This window comes from Piliocolobus tephrosceles, chromosome 1, assembly GCF_002776525.5.
Source record: "Piliocolobus tephrosceles isolate RC106 chromosome 1, ASM277652v3, whole genome shotgun sequence".
NCBI lineage: Eukaryota > Metazoa > Chordata > Mammalia > Primates > Cercopithecidae > Piliocolobus > Piliocolobus tephrosceles.
In genome coordinates this window covers 212191427-212208904 of record NC_045434.1, presented here as the reverse complement: position 1 = coordinate 212208904, position 17478 = coordinate 212191427, and the positions used below count along the sequence as shown (strand labels likewise).

General features: G+C 50.6%; 1 protein-coding gene across 9 annotated transcripts in view; it reads left to right on the top strand.

Annotated features, from left to right (window-relative positions):
- PIK3CD (phosphatidylinositol-4,5-bisphosphate 3-kinase catalytic subunit delta) overlaps nucleotides 1-17478 on the top strand; it is a 97454-nt gene that overhangs the window by 55016 nt on the left and 24960 nt on the right. For 6 of the 9 annotated variants that reach the window (XM_023215295.1, XM_023215293.1, XM_023215296.2 and 3 more), the window contains one exon: nucleotides 6857-6961. The exons of 1 other annotated variant lie outside the window; for it this stretch is intronic. The gene's annotated coding sequence lies outside the window, so the exon portion shown is untranslated. Of the gene's footprint in view, nucleotides 1-4958; nucleotides 5132-6856; nucleotides 6962-17478 lie in introns of those variants that run through there. 2 more of the 9 variants (XM_023215294.2, XM_023215290.2) reach the window with 2 other exon arrangements.

Below are 17478 nucleotides of genomic sequence, written 5' to 3'. Positions count from 1 at the left end.
AAAAAAAAAAAAAAAAAAAAAAAAAAAGGAAAAAAAGAAAAGAAAAAAGAATGAGCAATGCAAACCTGCAAACCTAAGCTTTTTTTTTTTTTTTTTTTTTTTTCCTCTCTGCTTATATCCTCAACCCCTCAACTCCTGCCCCAGGTCACAAACTCAGGAAGCCTCAATTAAGACAGACTTTTAGTCTAAGGTTGGAGAATTGAGGAAGGAAAGAAGGAAGTGCCAGATGCTAATTAACTTTGCTTTTTAACTACAGATGAGCCACTTTCTGAGTTACCCGGGGGTGAGAATCTCAAAGATAAATGAAAATATGTAAGGATGGCAGGAGAGCAGGGGCCTCTTGTAATCAGGTCCCTCATTCTTGTGCTTTGAGAATAAAAATATCAAGGGTTGGAATATGTGAGTAAATATGGAAACTCTCCTTTGAGGACTGTTTTTTGGAGCCCTCCTGTTTATTCTAATTGAATGAAAAACAAACATGTAACTGGCTTTTTTTTTTTGGTGTTGTCTTTAGTCGTTTTTTTTTTTTTTTTGGTTATACTTAATTTTGTTTGTTTGTTTTTCTGAGATGGAGTCTCTCTCAGTTGCCCAGGCTGGAGTGCAGTGGCTTGATCTAGGCTCACTGAAACCTCCGCCTCCCAGGTTCAAGCGATTCTCGTGCCTCAGCCTTCTGAGTAGCTGGGATCACAGGCATGCACCACCACACCTGGCTAATTCTCGTATTTTTAGTAGAGATGGGGTTTCACCATGTTGGCCAGGCCAGTCTGGAACTCCTGACTTCAGGTGATCCACCCTCCTCAGCCTCCCAAACTGCCGGGATTACAGGTGTGAGCCACTGCGCCCAGCGGTTATCCTTAAAATTTTTTTAAAGAGATGAGTATCTCACTATGTTGTCCAGGCTAGAGTGCCGTGACTATTCACAGGTGCTGTCAATAGTGCGCTGCAGCCTCAGACTCAAGCAATCCTCCTGCCTCAGCCTGTGAGTAGTTGCAACTCCATGCGCCCTCAGTGGTGCCTGGCTTTGCATCTTATTTTTTTCTGACTTTAGCCTTCCTGGTCTTGTCCCCATTCAGCAGTGGTGTCTTATCTGACCACATCTAGAAATGCTGAATGCCAATTTGAGTTAGAAAGAGAATAGCAGAGGCCGGGCGCGCTGGTGGCTTAAGCCTGTAATCCCAGCACTTTGGGAGGCCGAGGCAGGCGGATCACGAGGTCAGGAGATCAAGACCATCCTGGCTAATACGGGGAAACCCCGTCTCTACTAAAAATACAAAAAATTAGCCGGGCGTGCTGGCGGGTGCCTGTAGTCCCAGCTACTTGGAAGGCTGAGGCAGGAGAATGGCACGAACCTGGGAGGTGGAGCTTGCAGTGAGCAAAGATCACACCACTGCACTCCAGCCTGGGCAACAGAGCAAGACTCTGTCCCCCCCCCAAAATAAAAAAAAAAAGAATAGCAGAATTCCAGCAAGGTTGGAGGCTGGGATATTGGTGAGCGTTCGGGAGAAGTTGAGATTTCATCACAGCAAAAGTGGGAACAAGGGCTCCAGTGAGTGGGAGCAGAGGCTCATTTGGTTCCCTGCCTTCCGTTTGGGGATTTAACAAGAGAATTGGCCCTTTTAGTAGCAAGTAGAAGGGCAGGAATCTAATTTCTCTATTCTGATTTTTTTTTTTTTTTAAGACAAGGTCTTGCTCTGTCACCCAGGCTGGAGTGCAGTGGCTCCAACATAGCTCACTGCAGACTCCTGGGCCAAGCAATCCTTCTCCCTCAGCCTCCTAACTAGCTAGGACTACAGGCAAATGCCACCATGCCAGGCTAATTTTTTTTTTTTTAAGTAGAGACGAGGTCTCGCTGCTGTTTTACCCAGGTTATTCTTAAACTCCTGGCCTTAAATGATCCTCCCACCTCGGCCTCCCAAAGTGCTGAGATTACAGGAGTGAGCCACCATGCCCACCTTAATTTACTCTGATTTTTCTTTTCTTTTTAAAATAGAGACAGGGTCTCACTATGTGGCCCAGGCTGGTGTTGAACTCCTGGGCTCAAGTGATCCTCCTGCCCTGGTCTCCCAAAGTGCTGGGACTACAGGTGTAAGCCACTGTTCCAGGTCTACTCTAATATTTAACAGTGGTCAAATTCATTTATTTATCCACTAAATTATTTATACTCTCAATTTCAGAAAGGATTTAAGGTACCTGAGCTGTGAACAAAGAATCAGAGACTGGTTTTTTCCTCCATCTCTGCCACTAACTAGTTGTGCAACCTGGGGCAAGTCACTTCATCTCCTTGTGTCTGTTATCCATGTGTGAGAGCCAATACTTAATATGAGTGCCAGGCACTGTTCTAGAGATTTTCCATGCATCTGTATTCACTCTTTTAATTCTTCTCCAAACAATTTATTATGGTCTTTATCTTTTTGGAATTTGTCAGGGCAGTTCCAGTTCATCATGGCAATACAGGAAAGTGACTTTTGGGGGCTTTTACCATTTCAAAGAATCTTGGGTTTTTCTCTGGGCTTCAGAGACACCCGTGCCTGACATTCCCAATTTGAACCCCCAGGGAATCACTGGGTTCCATTGCTGATGGGGACCTTGTGTTTGAGCTTGACTTTCACTCCATCCATGCTGGAGATAAGGGAAGTCTTCACGCGGGGGAACGATTGCAGGACGGGGCCGCTGGGGAGGAGGGCTCCCACACGTGGGGAATGGGGGCCGAGGAACCTCTGAAGCGCGTTTGCCCTTTGGAAAATCTCTTTGGTGTCCTAGCCTCGAGATCATTGTACTTACCAGGTTTGGGGCTCAGCACCCAGAACTCCTCCCAGCCTCCGTCTGCCCGTCCAAGGTCCGGCGTGACTTCCGGTGGCTGATGGCTCATCTTGGGGAAATCCCCCGCCCTGGGGGGTCCGGGGTGGCCTGCAGGGGGCCTGACTCACCCGCCGGTTGGGTCAGGGGTTCCCAGCTGCCTTCGAACGTCTGCTGCACCGCTCCCCTCCCGCAGGCGGGGGACAGGAGGGAGAGAGAGGTGGGAGAGCGTGGGGGGCGGGGCCGGGGGCGGTCTCCAACCTCCCGCCCGGGCTCCGCCCAGTCCCGGGATCTGCGAAAGCGCAGCAAGAGTGCGGGTAGGTGAGTGCCCGCCTGGTGCAGGATGTGAAGAGCGAGAGCGCGTGTATGAGCACGAGCGTCAGTGGTCTCTGTGTGTCCGTTTACATGATTGCGCCTGTGTCTGTGTGTAAGCATCTGCGTGCAAGCTTGTCTTTTTGAGTGAATGTGTGTGACTTCTAGGGACGGCCAGGGAAGAGGGGTGTCCCCTTCCACTCTGCCCCCCCCCTCTCCTCCTTGGGGTGCTCTGGGCATCCGGGACCCCTGGCAGGGCTGCCAGGTGCTGGGAGGACGCAGAGGCCGCCGAGGGCGGAGGGAAGCCTCAGGCCTGGGCTGCGCGCGCCCTGACTGGGGAGTTCCGGGTCCCGGCCGCCCGGTCCTTTCATTCCGGGCTTCTTCGAGATTCTCCGGGGGCTTCCGGCCGGCCGTGTTTTCTCCTTGCCGTCTTCGCAGGCACGAGGAAGACTCCTGGGGCTCATCTGCCTGGGATGGGCGGGCCCTGCCTTGACCTCACGTGCAGCAATTAGGACCACCAAGGAGTGTTCTTCAAACCACTTTCTCCCACTCCGCGGGACATGCCAGGGTTGATTCTGGTGCTCGCACTCCGCTTCCTCCTCTGCGTTCCCCTGTGGCAAAGGTTTAAGTCTTGTGCTGTGGACCCAAAAGAATATTCTAAGGGGAGATGGGCCCTTGCAGAGCAAGAAGGATATAGGTTCAGTACCAAACCAAACTGGTGCCAGGGCTAGCTCGGCCCAAGAGGCTGTGCAGACTGTGTCTGTGTGAGTGCATGAGGGTAAGAGTCCCTGCCCGCGGAGCTTCGGCTTCCCCAGTCACAACCAAGGGAGAACAACATCTACCTTACATTGTAGATGCCTGGTTAAAAACTGGAGCGCCTGCTCGAGCACTTTGGGAGGCTGACGCGGTAGGATGGCTTGAGACCAGCGTAGGCAACATAGTTAGACCCCCCCCCCACCTCTACAAAAAAATTTTAAAAATTAGGTGGGTGAGGTGATGCGCACTTGTGGCTCCAGCTACACGGGAGGCTGGGATGGGAGGATCGATTGAACCAGAGAGGTAGAGACTGCAGTGAGCCAGGATCGCACCACTGCACCACAGCCAGGGCAACAGAGCAAGACCCTGTCTCAAAAACAAAAACACTGGAGCGCCCGGAGTTTTTTTTAAGTGCGGGGCAAGGATTGTCTCGGCGTTGTTACTGCACGCACAGCGCCCGTTGTAATGGGTAGATGCATTAGTGAAAGTCCTGGGTACACTCATTTATTTTCTAAATCTCATATATAAGGGAACGCCCGATGGAAAGGCCCATCAGCTGGGGAACAGCCATCAGGCTGGATTTGAGCCCAGAGCCCGGGCTGGCCAATTACTCAGGTGAGCCTGGCTCCGGTTCTGTGACCTGGGTCCGGTACCCCGCCCTTTCTGCGGATGCCTTGCAAAGCGGGGAGCGGAAAGCAGTTTGGTGGACGACCAGCCCTCCCTTGCTTTGCAGGTGGCGCTTTCTATTTATTGGTTGTAAGGCGAGACCTAGGCCAGAGCCAGCATGCGTGCGCCGTCGGGGTCCCGCGGTTGCTCTGGGGATCAGGGCGCGAACCCCAAGGGCCCCGCCTGGCAGCGTCGTGGGCCTCCGGGCAAGAACAGCGGGGGTCGGGGAGGATTTGCAGCGTCCACTCCGCTCTCCGCCGCCCGTGTGCGCTCCGGTGCTTCTCCCGGCTGGGGGTGTGAGAATTTGCCGACGGTGCCCGCGCCGCGGCCGGCCCCGGCCCCGCCCCAGCCCCGGGGATGCCCCGCCCCCAGCCGGCGTCCCGCCCCGCCTGCTCGTAGTCCCGACCCCGCCCCGGGCCGCGCCCCTCCGCCGAGCCCAGCTCGCCTGCACCTCGCGCGGCGGGCCTGCCCTCCGGCCCCCGCCGGCCCTGCGCCGCTGCCCAGAGGCTGGCGTCCTCCCGTCACTCCGGGACCCGCCCGCTGTGTCCCCTGGGCAACTGTCTCCAGGGAGATCGGGCCCCGCCCCCGGCACCGACACCCGGTACGGAGCCCACCTGTGCGGGCGTCTGCGGGGTCCCCGTGCCCCGCCCCCAGCCCCGCCGGGCGTCCCACCCAGCCCAGCCCCGGGCTTTGTCCGCCTGGGGCGGGGTGGGCAGGGTCGGTGGAGGCGATCGGGGGTCCGGGGCCGTGGGGGCTGGGGGGGCCGAGGCAGGGGGTTGCGCTCGCGGTGGGATTCTCAGCTGTGGGCCGCGCGACGCTCTGCTCTCCTAATCTGGTTGCTTCCTTTTGTGCCCCCCGGGGGTCGGGAATCACAGGTTTCTCGGCTGCTGCCCTTGATAGGATCCGTGGGGCCTCCAGCGGGCTTCGCACGAGGACGCGCCTGTTCGGGGCAGACTGTTTACTTGTCGGGGACCCAGCAGTGGCTGTGCGCGTCCTCCCCTCCCCCTGTCCCCGATTCGGGACCAAGCCTCCTGCGCTCTGTCCCTCCTGAGCTGTGCCCTTGAACCCGAGGGGGTGGCTAGAGGGTGGCAGACCCGGATCCTGAGGTCCTGCGGCTTCCTCCCCGGGGGAGCGCGTTCTCCCTGGCCGCCCTCTTGTGGATTTTGTCCTGGCTCCTTATTTCCTGACCCGAATTCCTGAGGACGAATTCTCTCCTTCTCGGCTCCCTCTGCTTTGTCTTTCCTGTTTTGAAAGGGCTTTCCTTATGATCATGTCTCATTTCCCTGTGCCAGAGCTGCTATAATTTGTCGTGGTAATGGGTATTAGCCAGTCTCTTTCAGCAATGGAAGGGATTTCTTCCTTAGCCTTTGGTGCTGGCCTCCTGTTTGGTGGCAGTGCCTTGCGAAGTGCTTGCCACTCTCTCCTGGATGTTGAGGGAAGGGAGCATCCGAGCCCACATGCCTGGGCTCCCGCAGCAGGGTCCCTGGAGCATCTTTACAGGGATGGAGGCCGCAGGGAGGACTCCAGCTTGGTCCTTTGGAAATGTGTTCCTGCAACTGTCTTTTCCAGCGGGTTCCTAGGGCTCTGCTGTTTGACTCTTGCAGAAGCCGGTGGTTTTGGTTTTGTGCTAAATCTAAGCCCACCTAGTGGGCTCTGGGCTGAAGTCTCCCAGCTGTGGAGGTAGCTATGCCCAGGGCCTGGGGTTGGGAGAAGGGGTTGGGTCTTTAGACTGGGCTGGTGCTCTAGTGCCTTTTTTTCCCTCTTTGGGGTTCTGTTATTTCCTGGAGCGGCTGAGGTGGGGGAAGAAGCATCACAGATGCAAGGAGTGGGCGGCCTCTCCCCTCACACTCTTCCTTTTTATCTCCAGCCCAATAGGGGATGGGTTTCCTTTAGACCTGGGCCTTGAAAACAGATCCACATGGGGAATAAAGATTTCAAGTTCACCAACCTGCTTTTTGCACCCATCGAATGGAACTCGAACCCAGGCTTGGCTCAGATCAATTACTTTGCTTTCAAAAACCAAACAAAACCAACAAACAGCTCTAAAAACGATCTGAGTCATCTGAGTGCACATTCCTGCTCCAGGCACTGGAAATGCTCCTGTGGTTGGTTTCAGTACCACCAAAGGGAGCTGGGGGTGGCATTGACGCAGATGGCAAGAAAGGCCGATCAAGTGAAATGTGATTGGTTTGCAAAAAGGAGAGATGGAGATGAGGCAGTTGATTTTGAGCTAACGTCCTATAAGAGAATGCACAGGTTTCTGAAATTCTCTCTTGTTAAAATAGTTTTCTTTCTTTCTTTCTTTCTTTTCTTTTTTGTCCAACAGATAAGGAGTCGGGCCAGGGCGGGATGACACTCATTGATTCTAAAGCATCTTTAATCTGCCAGGCGGAGGGGGCTTTCTTGGTGTTTCTTGGACTATTCCAGAGAGGTAGGTTGGGGGAATGGGCCAAGTGCGTGGGGGAAGGGAAAGGAGATGTTATTTTGTAGATAGGTTAAGAATGTGAACAAAACCCATCCTCCCCAACTCTCCAGCCAAAGGAAGACTTCTCCGTAGGACTAACATGCCCAAAGGAAGAGAGTGACCCAGATTGGTGCTAGGAGCGAATGAACGGGGAAGTGAACTAGACCTCAGCCATTCCCAGGAGAGAGAGACTGCTGCCTGGGAAAAGAAGGAATGGCTTTGCTTTGAGGAGTCCTGGAGCCCGTTATTAAGCTGCAGCATTTGGTATTTGACTCACTCTGGCCATGGTAACGTTGGGCTGGCCAGACTGGGGAGAGAAATATTAAAAGTTTTCTGGAGGAAGTGGATTGGATTTTTATAATTCTATATTGCTTCTCAAGGAGTCCCTAGGTGGGACCATTCTGTAGTTCCAGAGAGCTGGCAGTCACTGTCTCAGTAAAAGGATGCTCTTTGGAGTTTGTAGGACATTAGCTTAGAAGATGAATGCAGTCCTTTCATGGTGCAAATGGGGACACTGAGGCCAGACACCGACACTGGCCGGACGTTGGGTACAGAACCCATTTGGGAGCCTGGGATAGCTGGGTCTGGCTTGTGAGCTCCATGACTGCGAGACCTGCCCGTCCCCTTGCAAGCTCTTTTGGTGCATAATGTATTCTGTGTGTACCCAGAATTCCACTGGAGCCAATACTGTCATTTCAGGATGGAAAGGGGCAGGGGTTAGACTGTGGTGTCGTTCTTAAAGGCTTTTTCCTGAACCTCAGCCTCATTTTCTCTAGATGTTTGTTGGTACTTTCTAAACTTGTTTGATGATAGTGGATCTCTTTTTAAAAATCAAAATATAGGCCAGGTACGGTGGCTCACACCTGTAATCCCAGCACTTTGGGAGGCCAAGATGGGCGAATCACAAGGTCAGGAGTTCGAGACCAGCCTGGCCAACATGGTGAAGCCCCGTTTCTACTAAAAATACAAAAAATTGGCTGGGCGCGGTGGCTCAAGCCTGTAATCCCAGCACTTTGGGAGGCCGAGACGGGCGGATCACAAGGTCAAGAGATCGAGACCATCCCGGCTAACCAGGTGAAACCCCGTCTCTACTAAAAAAATACAAAAAAAAACTAGCCGGGTGAGGTGGCGGGCGCTTGTAGTCCCAGCTACTCAGGAGGCTGAGGCAGGAGAATGACGTAAACCCGGGAGGCGGAGCTTGCAGTGAGCTGAGATCCAGCCACTGCACTCCAGCCTGGGTGACAGAGCCAGACTCCGTCTCAAAAAAAAAAAAAAAAAAAAATACAAAAAATTAGCTAGGTGTGGTGTTGGGCACCTGTAATCCCAGCTACTCGGGTTGCTGAGGCAGGAGAATCACTTGTACCCAGGAGGCGGAGGTTGCAGTGAGCCGAGACTGTACCACTGCACTCCAGCCCAGGCGACAGAATGAGACTCCATCTCAAAAAAAAAAAAATAAAATAAAATAAAAATATAAACCAGAATTTTAACCAATAAACCAGATCAAAACAGAGAGCCACTATAAGAGAAACTAGCCCAGAACTCCTTCTGCTCAGCACCCTGTCCCGCTCCCACCTACCTCTGAAGGCCTGTGGTGCTTCTTTGGAACCCCAGCGCTCCTCTGCACATAAGCAGAAGCCATAGATCATGCAGACCCCTGTTGGAGGATTAGAATTTCTTCCACACATCTATTTATACTGACTTGATCTTTGTCTCAGAAAATGCCTTTTAATAATATTTTTAATCCTCATGCTTTTTTATTTATAAAAATATGAAATTAATGTCAAGTTTGGAAAATACCAAAAAATACAAGCATACTCGTCTATAATCTTACCGCCACCCCACCCTGCACCAGAGAAAACCACTGCTTCCTTGTTGGAGTATCCTCCCCCAAACCCCTCAGAGAGAATTCTATCTGTATCTTTTATTTATTATTATTATTTTTTATTTCATTTTTGTGAGATGGAGTCTTACTCTGTTGCCCAGGCTGGAGTGCAATGATGCAATCTTGGCTCACTGCCACCTATGCCTCCCGGGTTCAAGCAATTCTTCTGCCTCAGCCTCCCAAGTAGCTGGGACTACAGGTGTGTGCCACCATGCCCAGCTAATTTTTTTTTTTTTTTTTTTTTAGTAGAGACATGGTTTTGCCATGTTGGCCAGGCTGGTCTCGAACTCCTGACCTCAAGGGATCCACCTGCCTCAGCCTCCCAAAGCGCTCGGATTACAGGCGTCAGCCACTGTGCCCTGACCTGTGTCTGCACCTTGTAAAACTTTATTTTTATTTATTAGTAAGTATTATTATAGACTTTGACATAAACATAACAATTGAATGTATATGTATTTCTCTGCTCTGATTCAAAATCCTACTAAAACGAAAGTAAAGGAATAAGAAAAAAATGTAATTTTTTTTTTTTTTTGAGACGGAGTCTCGCTGTGTTGCCCAGGCTGGAGTGCAGTGGCGTGATCTCAGCTCACTGCAAGCTCCGCCTCCCGGGTTTAAGCCATTCTCCTGCCTCAGCCTCCCGAGTAGCTGGAACTACAGGCGCCCGCCACCTCGCGTGGCTAGTTTTTTGTATTTTTAGTAGAGACGGGGTATCACTGTGTTAGCCAGGATGGTCTCGATCGCCTGACCTCGTGATCCGCCCACCTTGGCCTCCCAAAGTGCTGGGATTACAGGTGTGAGCCACCGCGCCTGGCCGAAAAAATGTAAATTAAAAAAAAAAAAAAAACAGAAAAGTAAATGGTTGAGGAGGGTGGTATGAACAAAACCTTTCAGGACAGGAAACCAATAGGCTAGTGGGAAGCTGAGTGGAGAATGTCGAACGTCTTGGGCTATGGGGGAAGCACGTGGAAACGGCAAAGGAATGGAGGTTTTGGGGATGGAGTGCTTCGAAAGGTGGTATGTGCAGGGTGGGCTGGAAGCAGGAAGATTACTTGATAGAGCATGGTAGGGTGATAGACCACCCACCCAGGCCACATAGCCAGATGGTTCCCTTCACCACCCCAGCAGGTGGCAGGTTTCCGGCAGGCAGTGTTTCCGAGAGGTTGGTCCAGCCCAGGACAGGAGAGGAGTTTGTGTTTCGAGCAGTGAGACCATCTCCTGGGTGGCTTCCCGAATACTGCAGCTTCCACACAGCCTCTGGGTGGGCCCTTGGAGAACTTCTGTCTGAGCAAACGGATCTCACAAAAAAAATAACTATCACATATTGACATTGTGGGGGACCTTGTTGAGAAGCCGGCTTGTTGCTAGGCACGGTGGCTCACACCTCTAATCCCAGTGCTTTGGGAGGCTGAGGGGGAAGGATCACTTGAGGCTGGAGTTTGAGACCAGCCTGGCCAACATGGCGAAACCCTATCTCTACTAAAAATACAAAAATTACCTGGGCGTGGTGGTGCACACCTGTAATCCCAGCTACTTAGGAGGCTGAGGCGGGAGAATAGCTTGAACCTGGGAGGCGGAGGTTGCAGTGAGCCAAGATCGCGCCACTGCACTCCAGCGTGGGCGACAGAGTGAGACTCCGTCTCAAAAAATAAAGAAAGCCAGCTTATTGCTTTGTCACTTCACACTGAAGCCTATTGAGCAACTAGCCCTACCTGTGTACAAGCAGGGTTAGTGCCTTTCCCTTAGATGTGAATGGGCAGCCAAGGGCCATCCCACATAGAATGAGATTTACAGGCTAGACGTGGTAGCACATGCCTGTAGTCCCAGCACTTCGGGAGGCTGAGGCAGGAGGTTTGCTTAAGCCCAGGAGTTTGAGACCATCCTAGGCAACGTAGAGAAATCCTCTCTCTACATAAAATAAAAAACTAGCCAGGCATAGTGACACATGCTTGTAGTCCCAGCTTCTCGGGAGGCTGAGGTGGGAGGATTGCTTGAGCCTGAAAGGTTGAGGCTGCAGTGAGCCGTGATCATATCACTGCACTCCAACCTGGGTGACAGAGTGAGACCCTGTATCAAAAAAAAAGAGAGAGACAGAGAGAGACTTCTAGTGTGAAAGACAGAGACCCAAACGAACAGAAAAAAAAAAAAAAAATTGAGAAGTCACAAACATGGTTGTTTGGGAAAAAAGGCACATTCATAAAATAATAAGCTCATAGGTATTAAGATAGCAGAAGTAAAAATAGCAGAAGTAAAAATTTCAACAGAAGAGTTGGAAGAGTGAAAAACCAATTTCCAGAAAGTAGAACACAAAGACTTAAGAGATGGAAAATAGGAAAGAAAATATAGAAAAAATTGACTTCAGTCCAGGAGACCCAACATGCACCACATAGGAACTCAAGAAAAAAAGGCAAGAGAAACGGAGGAAAGAAAAGTATATAGGAAACCATTCTAGAACTGAAGGCATTTCTACTTTTTTTTTTTTTTTTTTTTGAGATAGAGTCTCGCTCTGTCTCCCAGGCTGGAGTGCAGTGGCTGGATCTCGGCTCACCGCAAGCTCCGCCTCCCGGGTTTACGCCATTCTCCTGCCTCAGCCTCCCAAGTAGCTGGGACTACAGGTGCCCGCCACTATGCCCGGCTAATTTTTTGTATTTTTAGTAGAGACGGGGTTTCACCATGTTAGCCAGGATGGTCTCGATCTTCTGACCTTGTGATCCGCCCACATCAGCCTCCCAAAGTGCTGGGATTACAGGCGTGAGCCACCGCGCCCGGCCCAGCTTTGGACTTTTCAAAAGCAGCAGTAGAAACTATAAGACAGGCTGGGTGCGGTGGCTCACGCCTGTAATCCAGCACTTTGGGAGGCTGAGGTGGGTGGACCACTAGGTCAGGAGTTCGAGACCAGCCTGGCCAACATGGTGAAACCCCGTCCCTACTAAAAATGCAAAAATTAGCTGGGCGTGGTGGCATGTGCCTGTAATCCCAGCTACTTGGGAGGCTGAGGCAGTAGAATCACTTGAACCCAGGAGGTGGAGGCTGCAGTGAGCCAAGAGTGTGCCACTGCACTCTCCAGCTTGGGTGACAAAGCAAGACTCAGTCTCAAAAAAAAAAAAAGAAAGAAAGAAACTACAAGAAAATGGGTCAGTGCTTTTAAATTTCTGAGAATTAATTAATTCTGAGGGAAATTGTCATTCAAATGAAAAGTACATTAAAGACTTCTTTTTTTTGAGATAAGGTCTTTCTTTGTTACCCAGACTGGAGTGCAGCAGTGCGATCACGACTCACTGCAGCCTCAACCTCCTAGGCTCAAGCAATCCTCCTGCCTCAGCCCCCGAGCTGGGACTACATGTGTATGCCACCATGCCCAGCTAATTTTTTTATCTTTTTTATAGAGATAGGGTTTTGTGATGTTGCCCAGACTGGTCGCAAATTTCTGGGCTCAAGCGATCCACCCACCGTGGCCTCCCAAAGTGCTGGGATAACAGGCGTGAGCCACAGCGCCTGGCCCACAAACTCATTTTCTAAGGTAAGAAGTTAAAATTTGACGGTGGGGTGGCTCACGACTGTAATCCCAACACTTTGGAACCCAAGGCAGGAAGATCACTTGAGCCCAGGAGTTCAAGACCAGACAGGGCAACATAGCAAGACCTTATCTCTATTTTGGTAAATTTTTTTTTTAATTTTGCCTGAGGTATAAAAACACAAAAATTTTAAATAAAAAATGGAAATACAGAGATAAATACTTAAAGAAGCAACTGAAATTATTGGGTGTGGTATATATGTGGAAATTGAGGTCAGAGGACTGCTACTTTGTACTGTAAGAGTTTTAGTTTTAATTAATTTAAAAAATCATGTACTTGATTTTTTAAATTAATTAAAATTAATAAATTACGGTGGCTCACGCCTATAATCCCAGGACTTTGGGAGGCCAACGTGGGAAGATTGCTTGAGCCCAGGAGTTTGAGAACAGCCTGGGCAACATAGTGAGAACCCATCTCAAGACAACAAAAAGTGTATTTTATTATTATTTTTTTAACAACAAAAAATTTAAATTAGCTGGGCATGGTGGTATGCACCTGTAGTCCCAGCTACTGGGGAGGCTGAGCTGAGAGGATCACTTGAGCTCAGGAGTTGAAGGCTGCAGTGAGCCATGATCACGCCACTGCACTGTAGCATAGGCAACAAAGTGAGACCCTGTCTCTAAAACAAAAAAAAATGCTGAGCATGGTGGCTCACGCCTGTAATCCTAGCACTTTGGGAGACTGAGTGCTAGTCTCCCAACATGGCAAAATTCTGTCTCTACACAAAATGCAAAGGAATAGCTGGGCGTAGTGGCATGCACCTGTAGTCACAGCTATTTGGGGAGCTGTGATGAGAGGATGGCTTGAGCCTGGAAGGCAGAGTGAGCTGAGATTGCACCACTGCACTCCAGTCTGGGAAACAGAGCCAGACCTTGTCTCAAATAAGAAGAAGAAAAAAGAAATAAAACTATGTATTTGCATAACCTTCCTATAAAATTAAAATAATAAAGTTATTATGACATCCATATTCTTTCATAACATTTCATTTTTTCTATGCTGCTTTTTTTTTTTTTTTTTGAGACGGAGTTTCACTCTTATAGCCCAGGCTGGTGTGCAATGGCACGATCTCAGCTCACTGTAACCTCCGCCTCCCAGGTTCAAGCGATTCTCCTGCCTCACCCTCCCAACTAGCTGGGATTACAGGCATGCGCCACCACGCCCAACTAGTTTTGTGTTTTTAGTAGAGACAGGGTTTTGCTATGTTGGGCAGGCTGGTCTCGAACTCCCAACCTCAGGTGATCCACCTGCCTCAGCCTCCCAAAGTGCTGGGATTACAGGTGTGAGCCACCATGGCCGCCCTTTCTATGCTTTCTAAAATGCTTTATCAACAAGCATATGTCACAATGATAAATGTGTACTTAATGTGTGGAATATTTGCAGTGTTGTGTAGTCTGCCCAGGTGTCATTTTGATGACTGTGTTCAGTTTCATTGAGTTAATTCATGTATTTAGACATTTCCTTATCACTTTCACAAATAATACCACAATGAATATCTTTGTGTATAGAGCTTTTTTAACTTTTGAATTGCTTCTTTAGGATAATCCCCAAATTCCCAAAGTTACCAGGTCTGAGACCATGGATATTTCTTTCTCTTGATTTTGATGTGTAGTATCTGAGGCCTCCACCTGGGTGCAGGCCTGTGGCCTCCCTGGTGGGCCGTGAACTAGGATGATGATGAGATGGTGGGAATAACATTTTTTTTTTCAGGGTAGTTGGCTTATTTTTTTTTCTGATGGCAGCAGTAGAGGTCAGAAATCTTTGTTTTGGAGGCCAGGCTCATGCTCGTGATCCTAACACTTTCAGAGGCCGACGCAGGAGGATCACTAGAGCCCAGGAATTTGAGACCAGCCTGGACAACATAGGGAGGCCCTGCCCTTACAAAAGAAAGAAAGAAAGAAAGCTCTGCACAGTGATTTGTGTCTGTATTCCCAGCTACTTGGGAGGCTGAGGCGGGAGGATCTCTTGAGCTTGGGGGAGGTCAGGGCTACAGTGAGCTATGATGGTGACACTGTACTCCAGCCAGGGCGATAGAACGAGACCCTCTCTGCATCCCATGCCAAAAAAAGAGTAGGCTGCTGGGATGAGTTTGGGCATTTTGGGGCACGTGAGCCCAGCACGTCCCCTCATCAACCCAGCCCTGCCAGCTCTTGCCTGGGTCCTGCACACATCTCCTCATTGCTTTCCTGCTTCCATTCTGGCCTCGCTCCCTTCCATATTCCCACAGCAGCCAAAGCCATCTTTGTAAAGCATAAAATCAGGCCGCCTCAGTCCTCTGCTTAAAACCCTCCAGTGATTTCTCCTTGCAGTGATAACCAAACGTGGACTCCTCACCATGGCTACAGGGCTCTGCAGGGTCAGACTCACTGTCTTTCCCAGTCACCCCACTTCAGGCCCTTGACTTCAGGTACCTGCCTCCTGCCTCAGGGCCTTTGTTGTACTTTCTTTCTTTTTTTTTTTTTTTGAGATGGAGTCTGCTCTGTTGCCCAGGCTGGAGTGCGGTGGCATGATCTCGGCTCACTGCAAGCTCCCCCTCCCGGGTTCACGCCATTCTCCTGTCTCAGCCTCCCGAGTAGCTGGGACTACAGGCGCCCGCCACTACGCCTGGCTAATTTTTTTGTGTTTTTAGTAGAGATGGGGTTTCACAGTGTTAGCCAGGATGGTCTCGATGTCCTGACCTCGTGATCCGCCCGCCTTGGCCTCCCAAAGTACTGGGATTACAGGCATGAGCCACTGCGCCCGGCCCCACTTTCTTTTTTTTTTTGAGATAGAGTCTCACTCTTGTTGCCCAGGCTGGAGTGCAATGGTACAATCTTGGCTCACTGCAACCTCTGCCTCCGAGGCTCAAGGATTCTCCTGCCTCAGCCTCCCAAGTAGCTGGGATTACAGGTGTGTGCTATCTTGCCTGGCTAATTTTTTGTGTTTTTTAATAGAGACAGGGTTTCACCTTATGGGCCAGGCTGGTCTTGAACTCCTGGCCTCAAGAGATTTGCCTGCCTCGGCCTCCCAAAGTGCTGGGATTACAGGCGTGAGCCACCACACCCAGCTCGGGCCTTTGGACTTTCTGTCCCCACTGCCCGGAACCGTATTTTGTGGCTCTTTGCTGGATCCTTCTCTCACTTGAGCCTCAACTTCAGAACGATCTCACCCGAGGACCCTTCCCTGACCCGCCATCCAAAGGACACGCTCCCTGCAAGCCCCTTGTTATTATATTCGAGTGCTTTTACTACCTGAAACATCTTGTTTATCTATTTGTTTTCTTTTTAACTTATTTAATTTTAAAATATTTATTTATTTATTTTTGAGACAGAGTCTCACTCTGTCGCCCAGGCTGGAGTGCAGTGGCGTGATTTTGGCTCATTGCAACCTCCCCCTCCCCGGTTCAAGTGATTCTTGTGGCTCAACCTCCCAAGTAGCTGAGGTCAGATCCCTCAGATGTTCACAGCTGGGACGCCGTTCTTCAACCTTGGGCTCCAGAAAGAGGACCAAGGGGAACATTTCAGGACAGATTGTCAGGGTGGCGTGGTGTCCTGGAGAGAACCCCGTGTGCGGGAGGGCTCTGCTTTGCGCAGCTGTTTCTGTGGATCATGCTGGCCAGGAGGTGGGAAGGTGGAAGGAATTGCGTTCTTATCCTGTTTCCTTGGATATTTTATGAATGACTTAGATGTGGACACAGAAGTCATGCCTCAGGATTCTCGATGAGTCAGGAGGGATTGGTCGCAGTCCATCATTCGATGATGCCACCCCAGCTTCCCTCTCTGTGTCTAGGCCATCTCACCTGCCCCCGGCTCCACATCTGACCGTAGCCTGCTGACACCACAGATCTGTCCCCAGCCCTCCGACTGGGGAGTTTACCCCTAGCAGTCTTTCTGTAGATGTTCATTAAGCAGCTGAGATTCATCTAGTCTAAAATGCGGCTCCGGCTTTCTTATCCCACCAGAAATCTCTTCCTTCCATGTCTCAGTAAATTCCCACCACCACTCCCATCTCCCAAGCCCAAACCTGGCTATCGTCCTCACTTTCTCCTGCACCGTCCCCCAGGGGTCCCTCTGGTCTAAGTATGTCTGGATTCTGTTGCTGTCCAGTGCCGTCTCCTTCTGGGTCAAGCCACTGTCATTGGTGGCACCAGTCTCTTCCCCCGCCCCCACTCCTCTTCGTCCCTGCTTCTCCGCAGTCCTTCCACACCGCAGCCAGCAGCATAGTTGTGGATGAGAATCACATCCCACACTCCCTCACCTGAAATCCTCCAGGGCTGCCGTAGGTGCCAGTCCTTGTTCTGAGGGCTCTGCAAAACCCAGCCCAGTTGAACTCTTCGACTTGTTCATGCCACACCCTCCCCTCCACGCCCACCACCCCCTGCTCCAGCTGTAGTGGCCAGTTCTGGAAGATTTGAGTCCCTTTCCCACGAGATCCCCAGCACCTCGTGTAATTTCTGGCACTTAATCAGGCTCTATAGATACTGGTAGGATAAATGAATCTACCTCAGACTGAGTGACAGAGACAAAACATCAAATCAAAGCTGGGCGTAGTGGCTCACGCCTGTAATCCTGGCACTTTGGGAGGCCAAGGCGGGCAGATCACCTGAGGTCAGGGGTTCAGGACCAGCCTGGCTAATGTGGCAAAACACTGTCCCTTCTAAAAATACAAAAAATTAGCCAGGCAGGGTGGCAGGCCCCTGTCATCCCAGCTACTCAGGAGGCTGAGGCAGGAGAATCGCTTGAACCTGGGAGGTGGGGGTTGCAGCCAGCAGAGATCGCGCCACTGCACTCCAGCCTGGGCGACAGAGCAAGACTCTGTCTTTAAAAAAAAAAAAAAAAAAATCCAATAAGATATGAGAGCCAATTATGTTCAGAAGATGAAATTACCAAGGATAATTGTGAATTCCTTCATTTCGATCAGGAAATTCATGTTCCTGTACAGGCAGGGAGAACCTGGCTTACTGTGAAAAATCCCTGGAGGGCTGGCAGCCAATGAGTTCAGTGCTGTGGCCACCAAAAATCTGCCTTGGGGTGAGAGTGGGGGAGCATGAAATA